General features: G+C 31.1%; 2 protein-coding genes across 5 annotated transcripts in view; one reads left to right on the top strand and one right to left on the bottom strand.

Annotated features, from left to right (window-relative positions):
- The window catches only part of lig (ubiquitin-associated protein-like lingerer), a 498059-nt gene that overhangs the window by 348820 nt on the left and 123660 nt on the right, over positions 1 to 25579 (bottom strand). The gene's annotated exons all lie outside the window — the stretch shown is intronic.
- Positions 20300 to 25579, top strand: part of LOC145312066 (cell adhesion molecule 1-like) — a 48401-nt gene continuing 43121 nt past the window's right edge. The window contains exon 1 of the mRNA XM_080151199.1: positions 20300 to 20601. The gene's annotated coding sequence lies outside the window, so the exon portion shown is untranslated. The remainder of the gene's footprint in view (positions 20602 to 25579) is intronic.

Here is a 25579-nt window from a genome sequence, read left to right as displayed (position 1 = left end):
AAAAATTCATGATAAACAAGGAATTTAGTTTAATTCTTAATCGAGTTCTTTATCGATCGATTGATGGGGGGCCTTTTAGCCCACCTAGAATGGCTAGATGGCTATTTTTGTGCAGTTTTATTTCATTAAAATATGATTAACCCGATATTTTGCTTTATTACCCCCTTTTTTGCAACCTTTATCTCTAGGTCCCTCTTTACATAAAGAAACCTGTAAATCCGCTCATAATAGAGATAAAAATCTGCATTTTTTTAACAATGGCAAACCATTAGTTTCTGTTCCTTTCAATAACAGGAAAACTGTCTAAAAATAGGCATACTCTACTTCATAGTGGTGTTTCCTTAATTCTGCTACTTTTCAGAATAGCAAATAGCAGCTTCTTAAAATATCTTATAATACAAAGTAGAATATTTTTTGTCTGAAGCTAAATATCTTGAAACAAGCTGATCTGAATGGTTTGTCATTTTAAGTTAAGCTGCATAAATGTCTCTGGGTGGTTTTAGGCTATTTTTCTGATCTCCCTTAAATGCTTAGAGCGAAGCAACTACTTACATTTATAAAGAGATTAAATGTCTGTGTATTATTTATGTAAATCTGACTGTCTGTCTGTTCCAAAAGATCTCGCTAACTGTAGGAAAGTTCATTTATATTGTGAATTTTTGGTGGGTCATGTTTTTCTAGGGACGATTTTTCTTGGGAGTGTCGTGGTACCCACTTCCAAAATAGTTATAAACCTTTTCAGGACCTATGATAAGTTACCCTGAAAAGGGTAACCACAGATAGACAGACAAACAGTGATCCTGTTACTTTATTATGAGGATTTTATCAAATTTACTGCAACGCTATTGCACGATAAAATGATTTTCTGTTGGTTTGATTGAACACCATTCTTAATGGATATTTTGGCATGAATACAATCAAATGTATTTGTTGTGTAAACTAATAATATCGGCTGCTCATACAAATTCAGCTATTACTATGGATGTTAATTGATATTTGTTTTTTATTAAAATATAAAGCAAAAAATTAGATATTACTCAGAGCTGAAAAAATTGTCACTTTGAATTTAGTAGTAAAGCATTTGATATTTATTTATAGCTTTAAATAGATTAATCTGCACGATAATACAACATTAACTTGACGAATTCTTTCGCCGGATAGTTCTAATCTTGCAGGTTAACAACACTTAGCCAACTTAACCAATACTAAATAGCTTACCATATGTATTATTTTGACAGCTCCTATACCAAAACCAACAAGCAGCATACTTGTATTCATGTTTTAAAAGTAAATCTAACATTTATTATCATCAAATTATTTCAGAAAAAGTTAAGAAATATATTTACTTTATTGCATCATGTAATTATTAAATTTTATCTTTTCATCGAAAAATAACCAAAAATAAACAGTAGTGTACTGTAAAATAGAATATATTAACAGTATAAATAAAACTATATACTTTCTTTCCATTATGTGGAAAATCCTGTAGATTTAAGGCATTGTCATTAAGTTTCCTTTTAATATAATCTATCAATAAGAGAGATTTGACATTATATCAACAGTATACATAAAAATAGTACACTTTTTTATCCAATACATTGAGATGAATAGCATCTATATAAGTGTCTGTTTTCCCCTCTCAGTTACTTTATTTTATTTCTAAGTATATGTATTAAAGTAGAGTTCGTACAATCGCATGTGACCCTATATAATTCCAATGTAACACGATTAGCTAGAATTCTTTGTAAACGCTGAAGGTATTTTGTGTATTTCTGTCTGATTACATGCAATTAAAATGATTTTATTTTGGTTATTTTAAATTTTTTTTAAAGTTATCAAAACTAATATAACTATATTTGAAAGCTGTTACAATAATGAAATCAAGACTATGTGCCTATGTTGATTTTATCCTAAACTATACATATATAATGTAAGTTTTTTTTCTAAGGCTAAAGATCAAGCTTTATTTTTCTCTTGTTTTTTTTAGGATATTTTTAATATCCATTCCCCCACCACTCGCAGATGCTGCGGTTGAATCAACCATTAAAATAATAAAATTATACCAGGTTTAAATATCATGTATCTAGAAGCTTGGTTACCATTACCCCCCCAAAAAAAAAGAAAATCTTAGAAATTTCTATCTTTGCTTTAATACAATATTGTGTTAATCCAAGAAAGGAAAATTCCGGATAAAAAAAAACAATTAATTGATCAGAACCAATCAAAGTGGCATTAATTGGTGGAATAACCTTATTTCTTCTCTTAACATATTCCCTTGACAGTTTTTGTAAGCTGTATTTATTCTTATATAAAAGTAACAGTATGTGTCTGTACCATGAGATCTCGATAACTTCTGGATAATATGTTTCTCCTTTACATTAAAGCTTTTTTAGTTATAAGGAAAGTTATAACTATTTTGGGGAAGTGTAACTACAACCTTCCTAGAAAAATCGCCTTTAAAAAAAATACCAAAAAGTTTATATGCTATATTCAGTCTTAGGATGATTTAGACCTTTTTACAACTTAATCCTTGTCATCCTTAGATGCTAAGAGCCCAGCAGCTAGTTGTATTATAAACTTTTTGTTTGGCCGTTAAGATCTCACAAACTAAATAATTACCTATCTATCTTAGGAAGCTTTTTATGTATAAGCTTAAGAAAGTTTTTTATATCTAATTAATTAAAAAATTAAAGTTCCTCCTAGAGGCAAAGGGCGCTGCCACCATTACACATATAGCATACGTCCAAGTTGTACTGAAATGAAAATCCAATAATATCTATATTTAAAGGTTATATACAAGTATTGAATTGAAAGGATTAACTGACAAGTATAGTTGAATTGACACAAAGAAATAGACATTTCTATTTACTAATGTAAAATATCGACATTTTTCATAAATAAAATGTCCCATTTTAAACCATGTCCAATATCACAATGAAAATAAAAGTTACAAAAGGAACACGAAAATAAAAGAAGATGTTCATTTTCCGTTCACGTTTTAAAGCTTACATGGTAGGAGTAATACTCTAGACAAGTGGCGTGCAAAGTAATTTGCCTGAGGGGTTGTTAAATAATTAGGGGGTGAAAAAGGAGAAGACAGGCCTTTCAAATTTTATTTATTAGCGGAGTGTTGAAACTCCTCTACACCTTCATACCGGCACGACTGCTCCCAACAGATAATTTCGGTCACCAAGCTGTCACTTAAATTAATTTCTTGACCACTGAAACCATCCATATAACCCTTACTTTTATTTTAAAATAGTTATTTCTCGCATCGTATTATAACCGGCTTTCCGCGGATATAGAAAGTACAATTATGAGATTAAAACTAGTTTTTTTAGCCCCGAAGTGCCGAAGACACCGGCTAAAAAAACTGATTTTAATTTTTTGATTGTACATTGGTATATTCGTAGAAAGCTGGATATAATACGATGCTAGACAGGGGCGTCCAAGCCTTTTTAATTTGGGGGGGGGGGGGGTAACACCTCCCCTGAAATCTGTTGGCAGGGGTAAATTTAGTTTACCCCCCCCAAAATTTACCCCCGGGGTAAAATCTTTTGGGGGTAATTTAAATTTTATTGAATATATAGTATTAAAAATGCGCGCGAAGCGCGCAAAATTTTTTTTATTAGAGATTTTTTATTTTGGGGGGGTATTTACCCCCCCAAAATTGTTTAGGGGGGGGTAAATACCCCTTCCTAAATGGTTGGGGGTGCCGACGGCACCCCCAGGGTAGGGGTAAATTTTAAATGGGGGGGGGGGGTAAAATGAAAAATATTTGGGGGGGGTAATCGCCCCATTACCCCCCCCCCCTTGGACGTCTATGATGCTAGACATAGTTTTTTCGTATTGATGAAAACCGGTTCCTATCCACCGGATTCGGATGAATACGAAAAAATAAATTAATCGAGGACTTAACAATACAGACCTCTATCCTCCCTACATACATAACCTAAAAATTAGTTCGTTTGTGGTTCAGATTTAGTAAGATAGAATTTCAAGCTTTTTTATTTGGGGGGGGGGGGGGAATTGAAAATTAACAAGGATGACAACATCCATAAAAGCGAAGCACTGAAACGGTAGTACAAACGGACATTAACACTTATATAGTTTCAGAACTGAATAATCAGAATATAAATGTATAAGAGTCGAAGCAAAATTGGAAGTAAACTGCTTTATACAGGATAATGTGTATGGACATATTTACATTTTTAGGACTTGATTATAGAGTTGCTTCGCTTACAACATTATACTTTGTTGTCCCAGGAATCAGTATACCAAAAATCAGATCAATCGGATGATTAGATCACATAAAAATTTGTTGCTAAAAAAGTAAAAAAATCAACATGTTTAAAATGGACATACGGACTTTCTTGTAATGAATATAGAGTTGCTACACTTTTTAATTCGTACCTAACTACTATGGAATCACCATGCAAAGTTTGAAATCGAAAATCGATAGGACAAATTAACGAAAAAAGCTATTCGTTTGTGACGGACGGACGGACCGACCCTAATTATAGAAAAGCTTCGCTTTTAAAAAGTTCATTTTTTGGGGAGGGGGTAATCTTTACTTCATAGAGGCAAGGACGTCCAAGTTTTTTTTTATTTGGGGGGTGGAGGTAAAAATTAAAAATGTTGGGGGTGCCTACGGCACATTTGGTAGGAGGGGAAGGGGGGTAATCACCCCTTCCCCCTTGGACGTCCCTGTGATTGGTACCGCCAGAAAAGCGATAAAAAGTACGTCCAAAATGTAAGAGAAAGTTTATGTTCTTATTATAAAGTATCAGGATCTGTTTCTGTCTGTGTGTGTAACCGCTGAAATTATATGATTCTTCTTTATAGTGTAGCTTCTTATAGGTCCTGGAAAGGCTTAACACCTCCCTCCCAAGAGAAATCAAAACAAGAAAAAATCCCCCCCCCCAAATCACAATTTTTGTTGAAGAGCCTTTATGGGCGAAGCCGCTAGTTATATAAATACAAATACTATTTCATAAAAACTATAAATAAACCTATATTATTTTTTTCCATTTCTAAATTAAAATGATTATTATAATTACATAAAAATCTAGAGGCGTGCATATGGTTGGTGGATATACCCCCCTAGATGTCCACCACTCCCTGACACTATACGTGGTAAATAGATAATTTCTTACTTATGTAAGTCAATAAAATTATGATAATTAATATCTCTCTTAATGCACTGAGATCAAATGCTGCAGTCGGCTAGGCAGATATAAAAGCCAGTCATAGCAAACAAGCGATTGCCTCTCCAAATACTTAACTTTATTATATCAAAGTATTATGCAATTTTCTTGATGGTCAATCCTTATTCCTGCATCACAGGGACAAGGGATAGTGGTTCTGACAATCAATTATAAGTGAACATTTCCCACAATCCACTTCCTTCTTTTCAACCCTTTCTTGCCCACTTCTCTTTACTTACAGCACAAAACGATGACGGGTAAGAAAATTCCGAAGATAGAAATGACGCAAATGAGTACAAAAAATACGCAAATTTTGATCTCAATTTTCATGTTTTTTAAAAATACAATACATGATAATAGCTATTAAAACAATTTTCAATCATAACTTTTATCTTATTAGGCTAACAATTAAATAAGAAAAATATGTTTACCATATGCAATTCGTGATCAAACGCCTAATTGAAAAAAAAAATGCAAGACATAGCTTTTATTTTAAGAAAGACTAGGGGCAACGCCCACTAGAAGCCTCTAGGTGTTCTTAAGGTGGGAGGGGGATGAGTCAACCGCCCTTCTACTTTTTTAATTTGAGTTTTAATAAGGAATATTAAAAATAAAATTGGGGGGGGATTTTAAATTGGGAAGGTTTAGATACGCTCTCCCAAATTAGTTAAAAACCTTCCCTGTACCTAAAAAAAAGCTTAATTGCACTGGAAAACCACACAGATGTCATTTTTATAAAAATGAAAATTGGCGCATTTGTAAAAACACTCGTAGACTATCAATATTACGCAAATAAAGGGGGAACGAAAAAGAGAGGGGGAGAACAAGTTTTAAGAATTCCTAAATATATAATAACCCAATCTTCCTTCATCCAAGTTTTATTACGCCACAGAAATACTCAGATTTTCAGAAATTTCAAATGGAAATACTTAGCTGATTTAATTTCCCTGTCTGTATCTATAATCACATGCTAGAAATGTAAACGGTACAAATAAATATTAACATCCATAAAAAGGGAACATGCGTAAATAAATGTAATTATGATATTTGTTTATGGTTAGTTAGATACTAACACCCTAAACAAATTATTATCTTATTGATTTTCATATTAGTTTTCTTTCTCCGTAATTTGCTATTCCTTAAGCAAAGAAACAAGATAAATTCAATTAGTTTCGAAAGTTTCAAGCATATATTATAAAAATGGATGTAGAATATACGTGGATATTATGACAGGGTAAAAATTGTCGTCAATTTAGGTTGCTATTTCTCTTGTCATTTATTGGTAAGTTCGTATGAGAGGAGAGGATGGGATAAGCAGGTAATTTTTTAGCCAGCTACAAGTTTCACTTTATTATAGTTCATAATAATGTGATGTAAGATCCACGTAATAATAAATCATATCATGCACGTACTTTTAGCATTTACTATTCTATTTTTAGGTTAAACGCTTAGGGAAAGTCGACTCCTTTAAGTTTTTATTACTTTTGCCTGAATTAATTGGTTTATAGTCGCTATTATAAAAGTTGTCGACCACTTCCAAAGCATAAAAATGAATAGAGAATGTTCATTATTAACAAGGATGGAAATATCCACAAAAGTGAATCTTATTATATCGGCCAAACAGATCACAGCTCTACAATGAAAACGGTTATAATATTAAAAATATATATTTTTCCCTTAGAAATCTACAACAATATTAGATTTTAATCCGCCGCCGTAAAATTATATGAAATGCACGATGCTATAATATTTTTCAAGTCTACAAATTATATACAGTCTACGCTTCTAAAAATGTGTCTAATCGTCCCAAGAATTTCCATAAAAAATATTCGATATTTATATTATAAAACAAAAAAATTAGTAACAAAAAATTTAAATATTAAGATTATTTACAATGATGCACGGAATTTTTGAAAACGATTATTGGCTTTTTTTTTACAGATTATGTCTAATTGTTACAAAAATCCTCATGCAAGCTACAAGTCATATGTTTTAATTAAACATTCCTAAATTTACGTTCTGCATATCCGATAAAGACATACTGACATAGCCTAAATGTGAAAAAGATCCGTTTATATAAATGGACACTAATGCAAATAAATGTATAGTGGTTCCATAAAATTAATTAAGATCCCTAGATTTTCTGTTTATATATATGAGTTAAAAATAAGTCATGAACGTCATAATAACAGCAAGACCTAAATGTACAGTGTAAGTAAATTCAGCATTTTCCTCAGTAATGCTACTCTTTTACACACTTTAAATTAACAATTTGGTTTCAAATTTAAAAAAATATATATATATATATATACTGTTTTATTTTTAACCTTTGTAGAAATTTCTTCAAAGATCAATATAATTATTTATTTTCTTGTGGCGATTTTCTTTTAGCTTTTGGTCATAACCTCCCCTAAAGTATGCTATTTCTCGCATCATATTGTAAACAGCTTTATAAAATGTACATTATAAGATTTAAACCAGTTTATTTTATTACCAAGATGCCGAAGTCACGAGCTAAAAAAATGGTTTTAATCTTATGATTCTACATTCTTATATTCGTAGAAATATAAGATGAGAGATATGATATGATGCTAAACATAGTTTTTTTCGAATGGATGAGAACCGGTTCTAAATCACCGGATATTAATCGGTTTCTAATAAATCAAGAAAAACCATTCTCTGAAGCTTCAATGTAAATGAGAGTTATATCAACTAAAGCGTTAACAAGATATGTTGGTACAGAAAAAACAGATAGATAATAAAACATCATTTTACTTAGCATTTTCAAAAAAGCGTTAGAAGACTCTAAGGAGAAAAGAAATAATTGTTTTTATTGTTTTTTCGCTTTTTCGATTTGTTGTAATTCTTGTTACCTAGTACTTAGCCTTGTATTCATGCATAAACAGCAAATATGTGTATATTTATAAAGAAAACAAGAACATTCATGTCCACATGTATTTGTTAATAACATCAGAGAAATTAGAATACCTTGTTTTTGTAACGTTAAATCAATCAGTCAAACATAATAAAGATACAGGACAGTCCAGAGCGCGACTGCTACGTTGGCATGGCTTAGTGTATCTCTTACTCTATATATAATACTAGCAGCTTTGATACCAGAGGCATCTAGTGGCTTTTTAAGGGCAATCGTTTAAAACATCTAATTCGAGAAATAATTTGTCTATTTTAAGATCAGCTGTTTCTTATTCATGTTTCTACGAAGGAGAACCATATTGGTTTAGAGAATGGCGAGATCCTTCAGTACACACAGACACAGATCATGTTACTTTATCAAAAGGATTTTATATGTTTAATTTGGCTTATAGAGTTGCTACCCTTCGAAAAGTAATAAAAAATATGTATAGATTTATAACAAAAGAGAATAAAAAAAAGTATATTCATATTTATATCATTAAAAACTATTATTCTATAATCCTGTACATTGGGCAGTGTGGAATTTGACTTTACTTAAGTCTTCATATGCACACTGAATCTTTTACCCTAACCGAATAGTTCTATCATAGCATGCACCAGAAACAGCAACCTGGCAAGGACAATGGTCATCCAGGTATAACTATTTTTTCGACTTTAACAAAGCATTAAATGTCGATAAAATACTGAATTTTTCATATTCGTAAAAAAATCAAATAGTGGTTTTTACACTAGTTACAGCTACTAGGTATGACCCTATGGTCAATATCCTTTAAGTCTCCATGAAATTTGAACGGTTCCTGTGGCCGTATCTTTTAACATACTTGAAATCTTAAAATCAAGATCATTATGTCTAAAACCATTACTTCAAATAACGAAATTGTCGCTAATGAAACTTTAGTCCTTAAAAGTGAAAATGAACTAAATGAAATTACAATGCATTGATTCCTTTAAATCGGCTATCACACAACTACTATGGGACATCTTAATCTCAATAATAAATTTATATGAGTTGATTCACTTAGTAGTACAACCTCTCAATGATTCCGAAAACCATGCAAATTCCTAACTGTTAAAAATATTCATGGCCATGGTGTCAAACGTCTCACGCAGAGTTGCATGTTATACATCATTAATATTAACACAGACTAAGTCATTTTTATAAGCGACACTACTCTAGTACTTTGTCTCTCATTTTTGTACAAAGAATTATGCATAGAGAACAATTATTCTTTTTAATAATCAAAAATTTATACTTTATACAGTCTGATTAACTTTAACCGTAGAGAAATTTCTTTAAACGTTCGTTGTCTGTCCGTTATTATGTTCAACAACAATAATTATTCTACATTCTCTGTACTGGAGTTTAGCTACCTTACAAATTAGAAAATATCTACGTCGAATTTGATTGTAGTACTGCTACCAAAAAGTTGCTCCGCTTCTAGATAATTTTAGGGTCCTTGCTTTCATATGACCTTAATTGTTTAAAAAAAAAAAAAAATTATGTCTAGTAAGCTTTAAACAACAATAACTAGTAAAAAATTAAATCATTAAATAAAAATTACATTGAAAGAAAAGGTGCTTTTTAGTCATATAGAATGCAAAGAAAAAGGTAAGTGTACAAATCAAGAGAATAATTTATAACAATTATACTATATTATTACAATAAACAGTGATTTACCTCTACGTGACTGTGGATCACTGAAACAGAAACCCCCCCCCCTTTTTCGGAAATAACAAGAAAATAAGGTAAGGGTAGTTCTTATGCCCAACACATGCAATATGCCACTACTTGCGGTGCCCTGTGGGGCTACTTAGTGCCCAATATAGCCTAGCCTTAACCTTAATCAAAAGCAAACAAACAAACGAAAAAAATACAAACACTTATTTTAATTTATTTCAAAATAACAGGGGGGGGGGGTACTGTGCTCAAGAAAAAACTTTGAGAAAAAACGTACAAAGGCATAATAATGCTAAATTAATATAAAGTACAAACATTTGTATAAAATCAAGGATGAAAACTTTCATTTATACTATATTATTAAGTAGTAAGCTTTTTTGTCTTGCTAACTTCTGAACTTATACGGTTCTCCTTTACAGTAAAGTTTCTTATAGGTCTAGAGAAAGTTTACAATTTTTTGGAAATTTTTTGGGATGGTATATCCCCCCTCCCTGGATAAATCGCTCAAGAAAAATATAACCCCATCATAAAGTTGTATATACTTTTTTTTAAAGTGAAAGAGCCCCTAGAGGCTCCACCCTAGACAAAGTACTTTGCACTCCCCAAATCCAATTTAGCAGCACAAAATACTTGTAAAATAGATTTTTTATCCATACACTTTTTTCCCCTGGATCTTGAATGACTGGTACATGTCTAGTTTTCCCTATACAGCTTTGTACGATATTTCCTGTTAAACATATAGATTTACGTTAACATAAAACTTTGTCTATTAGTAAGATTTGTTTTGTAAAAAAACATATTTTTTTGGGCGGTACCCTCCCCCGAAATAGTTATATACCTTCACAGAACCATATCAGGAGAACCATATCAGTTCAGCGGTTAACAAGATCCTTCAGTACAAACAGACAGACAGATAGACAAACAGACAGACATACAGATAGACAAACAGACAGACAGATATCGTGTTACTTTATCATAAGGATTTAAATTTGTTTTACTTACGTTAAATTTCGTACAAAAATTAAATCTATTAAATAAAAAACACTTACTCTAATGAAAATAATGTTCTATAATAAACTAATGTTGATATAATTAAAGCACAAAAGTCTAATAGGTATGGAGTGAATAGTGAATATACGACCAATAACTGACACAATTCCTATACTAGAGATAGACATACGTCATATGGGTGAACTGAAATTAGTTTCCGAATGTGAACACATTTTCCTAGGTGTCAGTGGCGTGCGAACCGAAGGGGGCATTTGGGGCAATCGCCCCCCCCTAGCGACCAAAACGCCCCCCCCTGCCCCCCCCTGGCAACCGCCCCCCCTGCCCCCCCCTAAATGTTAAAAAATGCCCCATTTTGCCCCCCCCCCTGGTCAACAAAAATGCCCCTTTTTGCCCCCTACCCTACAAAAAGCAAAGCTATCCCAGTTTCCAAAAAAAAGATCAAGAAATACTCCAAAAAAAATTTTTTGCGCTTCGCGCCAAACAGACAGTTACTATTCATTTAACCTTACCAAATTTTTTAATTAGTGTAGAAATTAGGTTATAATCTTTTTCACTGAACATAACAATCCAGGTTATAGGAAGTATTTAATTTTGTATAATATAAACTATAAAAGAAATTTTGTACATCCCCAATGATGATACACAAAATTACCCCTTATATAGATTACAATTAGTGGATGAAATGTATGGAAACTCGACTTAATTAACCAACCAATCAAAATTCCATTAAAGTATCCAAAGTTGTTGAGCCAACGAATAAGAAAATTTTATATGAAATATTGGGGACTATCGTAATATATAGCCCAAAAACCCCTCCCTCCCTGCATATTTGAAGAAAAAAATTTGCGCTTCGCGCCCTTCCAAATGGTTTCTGCTATGAAATATTGGGGACTAGTGTAATAAATAGCCCAAAAACCTCTCCCTCCCTGCATATTTGAAGAAAAAAATTTGCGCTTCGCGCCCTTCCAAATGGTTTCTGCTATGAAATATTGGGGACTAGTGTAATAAATAGCCCAAAAACCCCTCCCTCCCTGCATATTAGAAAAAAAAAATTTGCACTTCGCGCCCTTCCAAATGGTTTCTGCTATGAAATATTGGGGACTAGTGTAATAAATAGCCCAAAAACCCCTCCCTCCCTGCATATTTGAAGAAAAAAATTTGCGCTTCGCGCCCTTCCAAATGGTTTCTGCTATGAAATATTGGGGACTAGTGTAATAAATAGCCCAAAAACCCCTCCCTCCCTGCATATTAGAAGAAAAAAATTTGCGCTTCGCGCCCTTCCAAATGGTTTCTGCTATGAAATATTGGGGACTAGTGTAATAAATAGCCCAAAAACCCCTCCCTCCCTGCATATTTGAAGAAAAAAATTTGCGCTTCGCGCCCTTCCAAATGGTTTCTGCTAAGAAATATTGGGGACTAGTGTAATAAATAGCTCAAAAACCCCTCCCTCCCTGCATATATGAAAGGTTAATTTATCTTCTGTACTATTTTTTCAAAGATGCTTTCTAGCTCCCTTCCCTTCGGTCATTGCAGGGTGGGGAGAAGGGATGGGGAGAAGAGATGGGGGGGGGAAGAGGTGGGGGATATAAATGGGAAATAGGGATGGGGGAAGGGATGGGGAAGAAGGGATAAGGACTAGGAGGCCCATAATCAAATAATCCCACCCCTTAAAACGCCCTTATTTAAAATTAGTATATATAATCAAAATGCCCCCCCCTAAAGCAAAGTGCCCCCCCGGGGCACTTTGATTTAGGGGGGGGCAAAATTTTACAAAATCTTCAAAATGCCCCCCCCTAGACAAAGTGCTTCGCACGCCACTGCTAGGTGTTTCCCAATCCTATCTCAATATTTGCTACTAGCTAAAAAACCTTCAAACTTCCAAAAAAAAATCTAAATTTGAAAAATTAAAACTTTGAATGTATAATGTATAAATCGTTAATACATTCAAATTTTGATTTTTTTTTGAAGTTTGAAGGTTTTTTAGCTACTAGCAAATATTGAGATAGGATTGGGAAACACCTAGGAAAATGTGTTCACATTCGGAAACTAATTTCAGTTCATCGTAATATGTATATTACAATAGAAATATTCATTAGAGTGGTCATATTCCTATACTAGAGATAGACATACGTAATATGTATATTACAATAGAAATATTCATTAGAGTGGTCATATTCCTGTACTAGAGATAGACATATGTAATATTTGTATATTACAATAGAAATATTCATTAGAGTGGTAAAATTCCTGTACTAGGGATAGACATATGTAATATTTGTATATTACAGTAAAAATATTCATTAGAGTAGTCATATCCCTGTACTAGAAACAGACATATGTAATATTTGTATATTACAATAGAAATATTCAATAGAGTGGTAATATTCCTGTTCTAGAGATAGACATATGTAATAGGTATATTGCAATAGAAATGTTTAATAGAGTAGTTAAATTTTTTTACTAGAGATAGACATATGTCATATTTGTATATTATAATATAAATATTCATTAGAGTGGTTTTCCTCATTATCACTTTCTTATATTTCCTTTAAATGAAATTTCATTTGTTTTCAAAGTGTTATCGTAATTATTTTTGAAGTCTAATATTTATTGATTCTTTAGTTAAGAAATTCATACTATTTTTTTTAAAAAGCGGCCGTGATTTTCTTATTTTGCGTCTAAAAATCAATGTTATTGAGCAATCATGTATATATGTAGTGCAATATAGGAGGATTACACGGTAAAATTAGTTTTTCATCCCTTTTGATCCATACTATACATATGTTTGTACAGACAATATGCTCTTCAGATAACCAGCATACTGTCTATTTTTGGATAATCATATCATAACTATTAGTTGCAAAACTTTTCTGTAATTTACATATCTCACTAAATATTTACTTCGACTATAGTAATCTATGTACCAACCTAAACAAAGGCTTTACCTGAATATTCATCTATAGTAATCTGTGATTCAGCCTAAACAAAGGCTCTACCTGAAAATCCTTCTATAGTAATCTATGCATCTGCCTAAATAAAGTCTGTACCTGAATATCCATCTATAGTAATCTATGTATCTGCCTAAACAAAGGTTTTATCTGAATATCCATCTATAGTAATCTATACAAAGGATATACCTAGATATCTTTTTATAGTAATCTATGTATCTGACTAAACAAAGCCTCTACCTGAATATCCATCTATAGTAATCTATGTACCCGCCTAAACAAAGGTTTTAACTGAATATCCGGTACTTGCTTACATGTGGTAGACTGGAGCACCGAAACCCCCCCCCCCCCCCCCGCTTAGTTTTGACAAAAATCAAAAATAAGGGGGGCGGGGGTAGTTTTTTAATGTCTGGAAAACGGCAAGGAGGAAAAAGCAAGGCAAGGCAAAGACTTAACCCCCCCCCCTTAATTTTGAAGAAAATAAAAAATAAGGGGGAGGGGGGTAGTTTTTTCACTGTACAACACGCCAGAAAGTTGAGTGAGGTAAATCAAGTAAATCCAGTTTGCCAGAGGGGAAACCTTATTACAGGGATATTCATGTTTTGGGGCATAATTTCCTTATTTATTGACTGATTTTAGTAATTGATGTATCCCTGAACAGGTAGTCTTAAGAAGAATATATCAGAAGTGTTTTCATGGGGACAGTCCATCTATAGTAATCTGTATATCAGCCTAAACAAAGGCTCTACCTGAATATCCATTTATAGTAAACTATGTATCAGCCTAAACAAAGGCTCTACCTGAAAATCCATCTATAGTAATCTATGGATGATCTGCCTAAACAAAGGCTCTACCTGAATATCCATCTATAGTAATCAATGTATCAGCCTAAACAAAGACTCTACCTGAATATCCATCTATAGTAATCTATGTATCAGCCTAAACAAAGGCTCTACCTGATTTATCACACTTATTTTAGAAAACAAGGATGAACATGGCCATAACAAGCAAATATGAAATAATGCATAGTTAGATTATACATACTTAAAAAGCAAAATTAACAACTCAAAATATATCTTAATGTAATTGATTATATGACATTTAATGAAATGTTTTAGACTTAGCTCATTAATTGACTTTTTAGCCCCAAAGCATTTTTTTAAAAATAGTATCTTGTCTTTATTTATATTTTATAAGAACTCTTTACTTGGCCATTATGGAGCAAGTGATGCTAAGCTTAATATAACAAAATATGCGGACTAAAAAGTGCATTTGAAAATGTATTTTTCAGTCATTATTTTAGTTTTATGTAGTTTTGGTAAATAGCATGCATATTCCTGTCAAACATCGCAAATAGAAGTTTTTTGTTGCAAAATGTCAACAAAGGTTGTAATAAGAAAAAAGAACGATGACGTCCATTTGAGTGAACCTCTTTGAAGCAGCCTAATAGTGCCTAATAAAAATACCGTCATACAATACAAATGACCATGAAAGGCCAGTTCGCATTGGTCATTTGTATGGTATGAGGTCATTTTTTGTTAGGTACTATATGCTGCTTCAGCCCTTTGGTTGACAAATTGATTGGTAGATATATAAAAACAAATTTATAGAACATTTTTCTAGAATTTTAAACTTTTAGTTTTATTTTCAAAAAAAATAATAATTTAGACTGAACAGAAATAAAGATTTTAAATAAATAACATCACTTTAACCTTTAATTCAAAGTAAATACAGAAAAGTTTTGCTTATTACTGAATATTAATTTCTTAATGCAATTGCATTTTTTACCTCATTGCGCTCATCATCATAATTTGAAAACCTTTGTTTTTAATTTTTTATTGTCTTTGTATTAAAATGAAAACAACATACATTTTTAGAGTAGCACATAACTTCATGTTAGTGAGCAGATGTTTAGAAAAAGAGAGAATATGCGATAAATCATATAAGAAATCTCGAAACCTTTATAAAATAATTATCGTTGTCTATTAAAGCATAACCAGAAGTTAGACGGAGAAAGTAAATTATAAACTGATTGTTCATTAATACAGGAAATTATTACAAAAAAATCAATTGTATATATTTATAAATTAATGCCAAAGAAATCACTTTTTCCCCATAGAGTACTGAGAAATGACGGACATACAAAGTGAATTATAAAGTAGCTTTCAAACTAATTAAGATTATTTAAGATCTTTTAAAATTTATACTTTTTGGTTATGTTTACACCAATTACATTTGATTATAATTCGATCATTTATTCCCCCTATTGATTCCCCTCCTGTTTAGTTTGAAACAGATGAATTCATTTACATCCCGCAGATTTAATTACTCTAATTAAGTCCTTCCCAGTTGGAACTGGACTAATACGATTGACATACAACTATAAATCGTTATGTCTATTTCAATGATTTTTAAGCCTATCATCTATGACAAGGATTATCTACTAAGGAAACCTATATCTACATGGTAAGGCTTAGGCTATATTGATATAGTAATATCACTAAGACAAACAGAGTAATATATCTTATATTTTAGTTTATATGATCAATCAAATCAATTTATTCCCAAAAATAGATGTACAATTTAAAATTAAATATATTTTGTTGAAAAATTTGTTTTATCCCTAATTGTTCTCGCGTGTGTCTCATTGACTCACTGACAGCAACTGTACGCAGACAGATCATGTTGGGTTATTCAGATAATAAATGTATAAGTAAAGATTATAACCCATACATCTACCTGGTTTAAGTGGTGGGGACCTTTTCGTCATTGCTTTCTGATCTTTTGTAGCAACTTTGTTAATATTTCCTGAGCTATTAATTGATATTCACAGACCGAATTCAAAGTGGACACAGGGACTCTTCCTTACCGGCCCTATGAACATACATTTATTTAACCCATGCCCCATCTATTCTTTGATTTCAATATTCAGATACAGAGCAATTTTATTTTATGAAAAAAACAAATTATTGAGAGCTGAGCAATTGTGATCAAACAAAAAATTTTCCGTGAAAACTACAACAGTTTTAAATTTTTTTATGTAACATAGGCAATTCTTTACCAAATACAGACTTTTAGCCCTCTTCCCCTACCAGAGATAAGGTTAGGAAAGAATTTATATAATATGATATTTATTTGGTTTATATATTTGAATTTTAAATTAATATAACATGATAATGATGGACATTCATTAACATATTTGAACTAATAATCATAGAATAAACATTTATATGTATACAAGGATCACAACATCCATAAAAGCGAAGCTCTGAAACTGTAGGACAAACGAACATTAACAATCGTTGTGTGTCAGAACTGAATAATCAGAGCATAAATTTATAAAAGTCGAAACAAAACTGTAAATAATATTTTGAGAAACTGAATAAATACAGGTAATGTTGAAGGACATACTTACATTTTTAGGACTTGATTATAGAGATGATAACATTGTACTTTGTTGTTCTAGTAATCAGTATTTCAAAAATCAAAATAATCGGATAATTATATTATACAGAAAGATGTAAAATCGTCATGTTTAAAATGGACGTATGGACATTCTGGCAGTAATTATAGAGTTGCTACGCTTTCTAAATAGTACATAACTACTAGAGGTTATCACCATGCAAAGTTATAAATCGATAGGACAATTCTAACATGCCTAAATTAACGGGAAAAAAGCTATCCGTTCAAGACGGACATACCCTAATTATGGAAAAGCTTCGCTTCTAATAAAACTTAGGTTGTAAACAAAATCTCTTTATTAAAAGGGACCGAGAAGGTGTAAAAATGGCCTGAAACCTTCCCATGACTTAAATCAGATAAAGAACTTTTTATTATGTAATATAATGAAATAATATCATTATTTATCCTAAGAATAAATAACTAATGTTATACCTATTACTCTCTGACAAACCAATTATAGAGAAGCTACACTTTCAAAACAAACACAAATTTAGATAGATAAATAATCCAGTATATTTAGTCTAGGTGAACATAAAACACATTTTTATTCATATGATTAAAATACAATAAAATTTAAAATCAATAGATAACACATAAAAATTATATAATCAACTGATGGCCTACTGGAATAGCTCCTTATTTATCTAAATAAACTAGGGAGGGAGGGATACCTAGCTAAAATAAATCCAAACTGACTATCAACGTACAAACTTAATCACACCATAACTACAAAAACCCAAAAAACCAGATTTACAGGGATAAATATATATAACACAAAAATATTTTTTTTATAGATTGAAAAGAGAGTTTAGATTTTTAAATTCTATTTTAACCTTTTATATAATGATATATTTTTTTTTGTTAATTGCTTGATGTATAGCTAAAATTAGCTGTCTGAATATATAAATAAATATATAATTGGTCTGTAATTACTAAAACAATGTCTATAATAGTTTTTACCTACAATATCAAATAAGAATACTTTTTTGTTTTTGTACTTTTTCAGTATTTAATAAATATTTAAAAGGTGGATTTTCTGTTTAGATGTTACTTAACCTAATAACCAAGTTGGCGATATAATATCGCATACCATTATAATACCTTGAAAGAATCACGCCAAACGAGGTATGGGAGTCTTCTAGCATGAAAGAAGGGTAAATGAACATCTTTTGCCACTTTCTAAATGCTGTTTTCATTATTTCAAAATCTAATATTGAAACCTAGTTATCTCTCTCTCTCTCTCCCATATATATTTGTGGTCATGTAAGAAGAGTATAATTTAATATTTGTGTAACTTTATCACTTTAATTAACCAAATTATGGAGCCTGAGCTTAATACTTATTATACGGGGATGGGAGGGGAGGGGGGTGGGGTGTAGGCAGCACCTTATGTTTATCGATATGAATTTTGGCTATAGCAAATGATATTTTTAGGAGGCAATTGAGAATACTATGATTCAATCAACTATCAATTATATATTTCTTCGATCGTGTCAATAGCTTTTATAGAGCCTGAAATAATGTGTATATGATAAATCTCCCCCCCCCCCCCTCCAATGAAATAAAGTATGTATACTACAAAAAGCTCGCCGTGGAAAGGTTAAAATACATAGATTTTATTAAAAAATTTGCATGTTTAATGAATTTGATTAGAGAGACAAATTAAAACATGCTTTTGTTCCATTTAATATTTTAATTTATTTTGAATAAAAAAGATGTAAAACATAAGTCAAACAAACAAACTCGACTGGTAATCTAAAGGTGTAACGGGAAGCTTTGTATGTGTCCAAAAAAATTTAAAACTCATGTTTTAAATTGATGAAAGGACTTTCTGATAACGATTATAGATTTGCAAGTATTTCTAATTCGTACTTAAGGAATAATTATGAAAAGATTGAGATTGATAGGACAATTTTAACATGCCAAAATTTACGATAAAAGCTAACCTAATTAAAGAAAAGATTCGTTTAAAAAAAAAAAAAATAGGATATTTGTGTTTATTTGTGATATATTTCTACTCATAAAGATTATTTTTAAGCATTTACAGTAAACGGATATTGAATTAATATAAAATGTTAGTGTATTCGTCGCATTTTATAGCAATCTCTTTTATTCCTTACACATTTCTTGCCTTCTCTTTCTCTCTTTCTTTCTATGTATTGAGTCGGGCTTCTACTGGATGTGATAGTCCTTGTTTAATAATTATGTCAAATGTTTTTCTTAAGTCAAACTGTCTTTATTGGTTGATTATTGTTTTTTAGAGAAAAAAAGTTTATTTTTAATAAAAATGTGTTTCATCTTTCATTAAATAAAATTGTCATCTGTGGAAATTTACCTAATTTCCTTGTAATTCTAATAATTTGAGATATGATCCTATAATTTAATTTCTGTAACATGCAAATGTAAGTAAGAGGTCTTAATAACCCAAGTAAGCCTTAGCCAGCCTAAAAAAACTAAAGATGGGAGTTAAGAAGGCGATGGGGGGGGGGGGGTGGGGAGACAGAGAAAGAAAGAGGTCGTATCATTTTGATCAGTCCATAGTATACATACACATACACTCATTTTCATTTCAAAGCCCTCTCCCCCTCCCCATGCAAATCATAGTTAAGTCCCCCCCCCCATTTTACAATACCCCAATATTATGTCCTTACAACCTAACTCCCATGCCATTTTAGGTTCTGCCCCAAATATACTCCATATTTCATCCCCAAATCTTACCCAAACTGATCTTTAAGCTCTTCTACAATTGCAATTTCCCCACCCCCCTCTGAAGCAAGCCATGTCCTCAAACCCCAAGTTGTACCAAAAGAGCCCAAGTAACTTACTCCTTACTCACCCCTCTTATTTCTTATTCAAGCATCTATAATATTTACAAGTCCCCCTTACCCATTCTCTTTTTACACTAAGAATATACTCTCTTTCTTTCTCTTTCTCTCTCTCTCTCTCTCTCTCTCTTCCTCTCTCTCTCTCTGACTTTGTTAGATGGCCTCTGTAAAAGACTGAAGTAAAGTAAGGCTGGATGGGGAAGGAGAGGGAAGAAACTAGCCTCCACACAATTAGTTGGAACTAGTGACTAGGAGTTAAAACAGCACACAAACAAGCAAGGCCGAATTATACCGCAATATTTAGGCAATCTACAGTTTATATATATGTACAGACATAATAATACAGCTAAGATCATCAACCCAAGGCCATATTGAAATACAGTGAGTGATATTAAGTTAAGATATAAATGTATACATGTGTATGTTTATAGTTTTGCCAGGCTATAATTTAATACAAAAAATAAAATTCTGAAGAAAATCAAGTGACTGACAACAATTGTTAAATCTGAATCTGAGTTTTATTGTGTTGAGTCGAGGTAACCGCTTTCCTTTCAGTTCTTACATTATCTTACAATTTGTCTGGCCGTTTATATTCTATACATTAAACTTATTGTTTATTCATACATACATTTTTTTTATCAATGTTTTCTATATACTGCATAACATTTGTAAGACATTTTCATTCATTTTTTAAAAGATGCCCCATCATATGAAGAAATAACTATCTTTCTAAGTAAACATGATAGGTATATGTTTCAAAATAATTTGGTTTATATTTCATAAGTAATTTTATTTTAAATATTTCATAAAAAATTATATTAGACAAATCACAGTTTAAAATTCTTATAAATAATTAATGATATTTGATAATATTTAACCGTGAAAAGAATGTTCTAATATTCTTCAGGTATTAATTATATTTTTCAATATTATGAATATAACAAAGATTATATTTAGTATCAAAGTTAATGTTTTAATTCCAGAACTTTTCATAGAAATTTCAGCAGTTCTGTTTATTCTAGCGGCTTCGCCTCCGCACCTTAATTTTTAACTTTAGTTTTAGAAAGAAAAAGTAAAAAATATTATTTTAGGGTTATTTTTTCTAGACGATTTCCCTTGGGAGGGTTGTGGTACCATGCCCCGAAATAGTTACGAACCTTCCCAGGACCTATGAGAAGCTAAATTGTAAAGAGAACTATATCGATTCGGCGGTTATAGAGAACCTTCGGTACACACAGAGACACACATCTTGTTACTTTTAAACATGATAAAATATATAAGAGTCATCTAATAAAAGTGCCCATGGCTGACTATTCATTTACATGTTTAAGTCAAACCCCTATCAATGTATCAACACAGATATTACTACATGAGTCTTGGGATAAAAAAAAACTTTAGCAACTATAGTATTCATGAATGTTGGAAGAGTATAAAAAGTTTTTTTTAAGTAAAATGTGTTAAAAAGTTGTCTGAGTAAGGCAAAGGGGTTGGGGCAAAGGGGAGACATGTTTTGGATAGTTTGCTAAAATTTGGCACATTAAAGGGTCAATTTAAAACTTTGTTACTGTATACTAGCACAGTCTACCTTGAAAAAAAAAACATTCTAGACACAAAGACAGGGTTAGGTCAATTGAAGAAAAAAAAGACAGTTACAAATGGTTGCTAATAAAACTAAATTTGTGGCCCTTCACCATAGTATCTCTTTCAGGACAGTTATTTTAATAACATAAATTAACATTTTATCAATAGTATAAAAATTTTATAATAATAGATGGATTCTATTTAGTATTTAATAACTTAATTCTAATAACAGCAAGTTATCAAGATGTCAATCATTAAAATTATTGATAAAAGTTTGATGGATTTTAAAAATTTATGGTAAAATATTTCTTCTTTTGATTCCCTATCCCTGTTTGATGTAGACTGGATAGCTGTACATGATTTTTATTACCAGTGTAGCCAATAACTAAATTGGAAAACAATTTATAATCAGGCTTTAGTTGTGACGTTAAACCATGCATAGTTTTATAAAGATATTTTCATTAAATGCTTTTAAGTTGTATTATTTAAAAATGAGTATCAATCATGAACTTATGGTATGGGGTATTAACAACCCTTAATATTACCAATTGGAAGACTGCCTTCTCCTACCGTTAAATCCCGTGGAAAAATTCCTGTGCACGCCACTGATGTTGACATTCTAGTAATATTAAGGCATACGACAATGCCCCCCCCCCCCCATCATAATATATCATTTTTTTAAATATAGCTCTTATATAGATGAAAATTGTTTGTTGAAAACTTTGGACAATAGAATACTCAATTACGATAAAAAAACAATAAAAAAAATTGCCAACGAATAGGAGAACAAGTATATAAACTTATTCTTTTAAAGGCTATGTCGACTATAGAACACAATAAGGAATTGTCATAACTGACTTATTTTTAACATTGAATTATTCATTTGTCCTCACTATGTTTATTACTTCTTTTTTTCGGCAGTTCCCTCGAAGGGCTTAGTCGAGCACAGAAAAACAACGCTCCTCGTATTAATAAACAAATCAAAAATAAGGGGAGGATGTTTTGTAGTTGTTTGTGCGTTTGTGTTTTACCTTAGGCTAGGTTAAGTTGAAAGTTTATTATACAAAGAAATATATCATTTAAAGCATAGTAATGAGGCTCATTACTCAATGATTTTATTCATGTAATGCAAGTTTAATATTGTTATCTAGGATATGTAATATCTGAATTTGAAAAGTATATAAGCAGTAAAGACTCATATGATAATCTAAAATGGGGACTTAACATAAAAACACACAAAAGCATAAGATTCATATTGATTAAAATCCCTGGTTACTGCATGTTAAGCAATTTCACTGAAACACGTGAGAACAAAAAGCTAGCAGTTTATACATGAAACCAAAGCTAATAAATTATGACGAGAATTTTAATTTATTGCCTGTCCTATACTCTGTCCGTCCATCTATTATTATAAATCAAAGGTTAAATTCAAGTCAGGATATAGGAATAATACATATGCATATGGACAATTATGTCCACAAGTAGGGCAACAACATTTTAGACCACAATTAAATACATAACTACAGTAAGGGTCTTTTGAAAGGTATAAATGAAACACTTTGATAGCTAAAAAGTCTTTACTAATTTATATAATTAGATTCTTAAATCCTTTTGAAAACAGAAACAACTATATAATTATTTAATTGAAATCTTTTTTTCATTGTTGATTATCATATTCCACCTCCCTTTACCCTGATTTCATGGAAATAAATTTGATAAATTTAAGACATTTCTTATAAATATTAAATTGGCTTAGAATCATTAAAAATATATATTCTTTTGTAATAAGCTGCAAGTTAGTTTTTGATTCACTAAACAAAAATGTTTTCCCCTTCACTTAAAAATAAATACAGCACTAAGTAAAAAATATGAAATACTTATTTAATAAAAAAATATACTTATTAAATTTTATCATATAATACATATTCTAATGTTGATTAAATATTTTTTTAATAATGGTAACGTTTTGTATTATGATTTCTTAACTTCCCATCCAATTTACCTAATTAATATAATCTAAACTGCTTAATGACTTGCGAGAAAACTAATTAATTTATAGTTGAGCCTCGTTTATATTACAGACATTAACAAAACAGAATTCTTAGTAATATTTTATTAAAAGATATTTGTATGAATAAAATAAAGTATAGACAACGACTTGGCCCTAGTCTTGGGGACCCTTTGCTCTTTTTTAGCAACTTAGTTGATATTTAAAGACCAAATTGAAAGTTGACATAGGGTCCCCAAACCGGTGATATACAGTTATTTAACCCCTGCTACCTCTATTCTTTTACTTTAATATTATATTTTTTCATTACCAACATGGAAAAATCAAGTGAATGCTGAAGTAAGATTGTTAAGTTGTGCTACGTAACGTACATAGTAGTATTGAAAGGGTCAATATAGTAACTAAAGTATGCAAATCTCTACAAATTAGCAAGAAAAACTCAAAACATCATTCGAAACAGTTTATAATTGGTTCTCTATTTTCTTCAAAATTTATTTTAAAACAAATATATAATGTTCAGCAGGCCCAAACTAATGTTTTTTTGTGTATTCGTTGAAATCTATGTAATCCTTTTTTATATAGCAATGAAGGTTATATGTTTGTTAAGTACTAAACCGATTGAGTTCTCCATTTTAGGGTACCTTTTTTATAGAACTTTTAGGATGGTTTTAGGTTATTATTCATCCCACCCACCCCCATAAATGCTACTTAAATATAAAACAATGTGGTTTGACAAAAACAAAAAACATTTAAATAAAACAAAGTTTAACTAGAAGTAAAACATTTTAAATGGTTCCTTTGAAAAAAAGTTTTATTTGTACTTTTATTGACTTACTAAGTACACAACAAAATAAAGATCTCAAAGATTTCCTCCGCAGGAGTTGAAATTGTTTTAATTATTGATGTTGCCCTTTCTGTTCAAGTTTGAGAAACCAAACCGCAAAGTCTTTGGTGTCAGGTTGCTAACTTCAAACTTTATAGGACACTGCTTTAGATGTATATAAAGAGAGATAGGGAGAGAAAGAAAGAGTAGGGAAAAAGAAAGATGAAATGGGGAGAAAACAAACCACTTTCTCTTTGCCTTCTTGAAATTCTTTTTTAAAAAACAACTATAAAATTAAAACTTAAAATAGCATTTTTGTTCAAGTACAATATTGAAAGTACATAAAAGATTTCACACAAAAACTGTAGGCTGTTAATAAGTAAGAAAACTTTAAAGCAATAGTAAGGAAGCTGATATACAGCATAGTATCAACACTAGTTTAAGTTGAATGAGTTGCAACTAGAGCAAAATAGGACACGGGCAGATAGTCTTATACTTTAAACCATATAAAACATACGTATTGCTTTTGTAAATTTGTTCCTGTGGTTGAAAGTTAAATAAAATTTGACATTAATCAATAATTATAAATTTCATTTTAATTGGTGGTTTACTTGACATAGATTTCAAAATATGTGTCCTAATCTTTGAACCTTAAAGAAGAAGGGAGCGAGGAAGATAAAGATAGAGAAAAAAAGGAGAGGTTTATTGAAGAGCTATAAATTTCAATTGGAAATAGTCGCTTGGAATTTAAAACCTTCGGAAATAAATAAATCTTCTTGTCTTTCCCTCACTGAATGTCTGGGGGGATGAATGTTTTGTTATATTGCATATATTGTGTTTAAGCTGTTCTTGAAGGCCAGTGGCCTGTAAAATAGTACACACACTATTTTTTGCGGTACTCTATGGTCTTGGTCTGTCTGTCTGGTATTATCTAGAATATTAATATTCTAAATACAATGATTTAATATGTTATAATTTGTTTTGCAACGCCATTTAGATTTGAAAACTGTTAATGCATTTCACTTATGCAAAGAAATATTTGGGAAAGTTAAAATGATGTTCCTACAGAATTTAATAGATAAACCATGATTTTTAAAAATTG

This window comes from Acartia tonsa, chromosome 2 (genome assembly GCF_053477335.1).
Source record: "Acartia tonsa isolate MP-2025a chromosome 2, ASM5347733v1, whole genome shotgun sequence".
In the NCBI taxonomy this organism is placed as follows: Eukaryota; Metazoa; Arthropoda; class Copepoda; order Calanoida; family Acartiidae; genus Acartia; species Acartia tonsa.
Note: the sequence above shows the minus strand (reverse complement) of the source record. Positions and strands in the feature narration are given on the sequence as shown.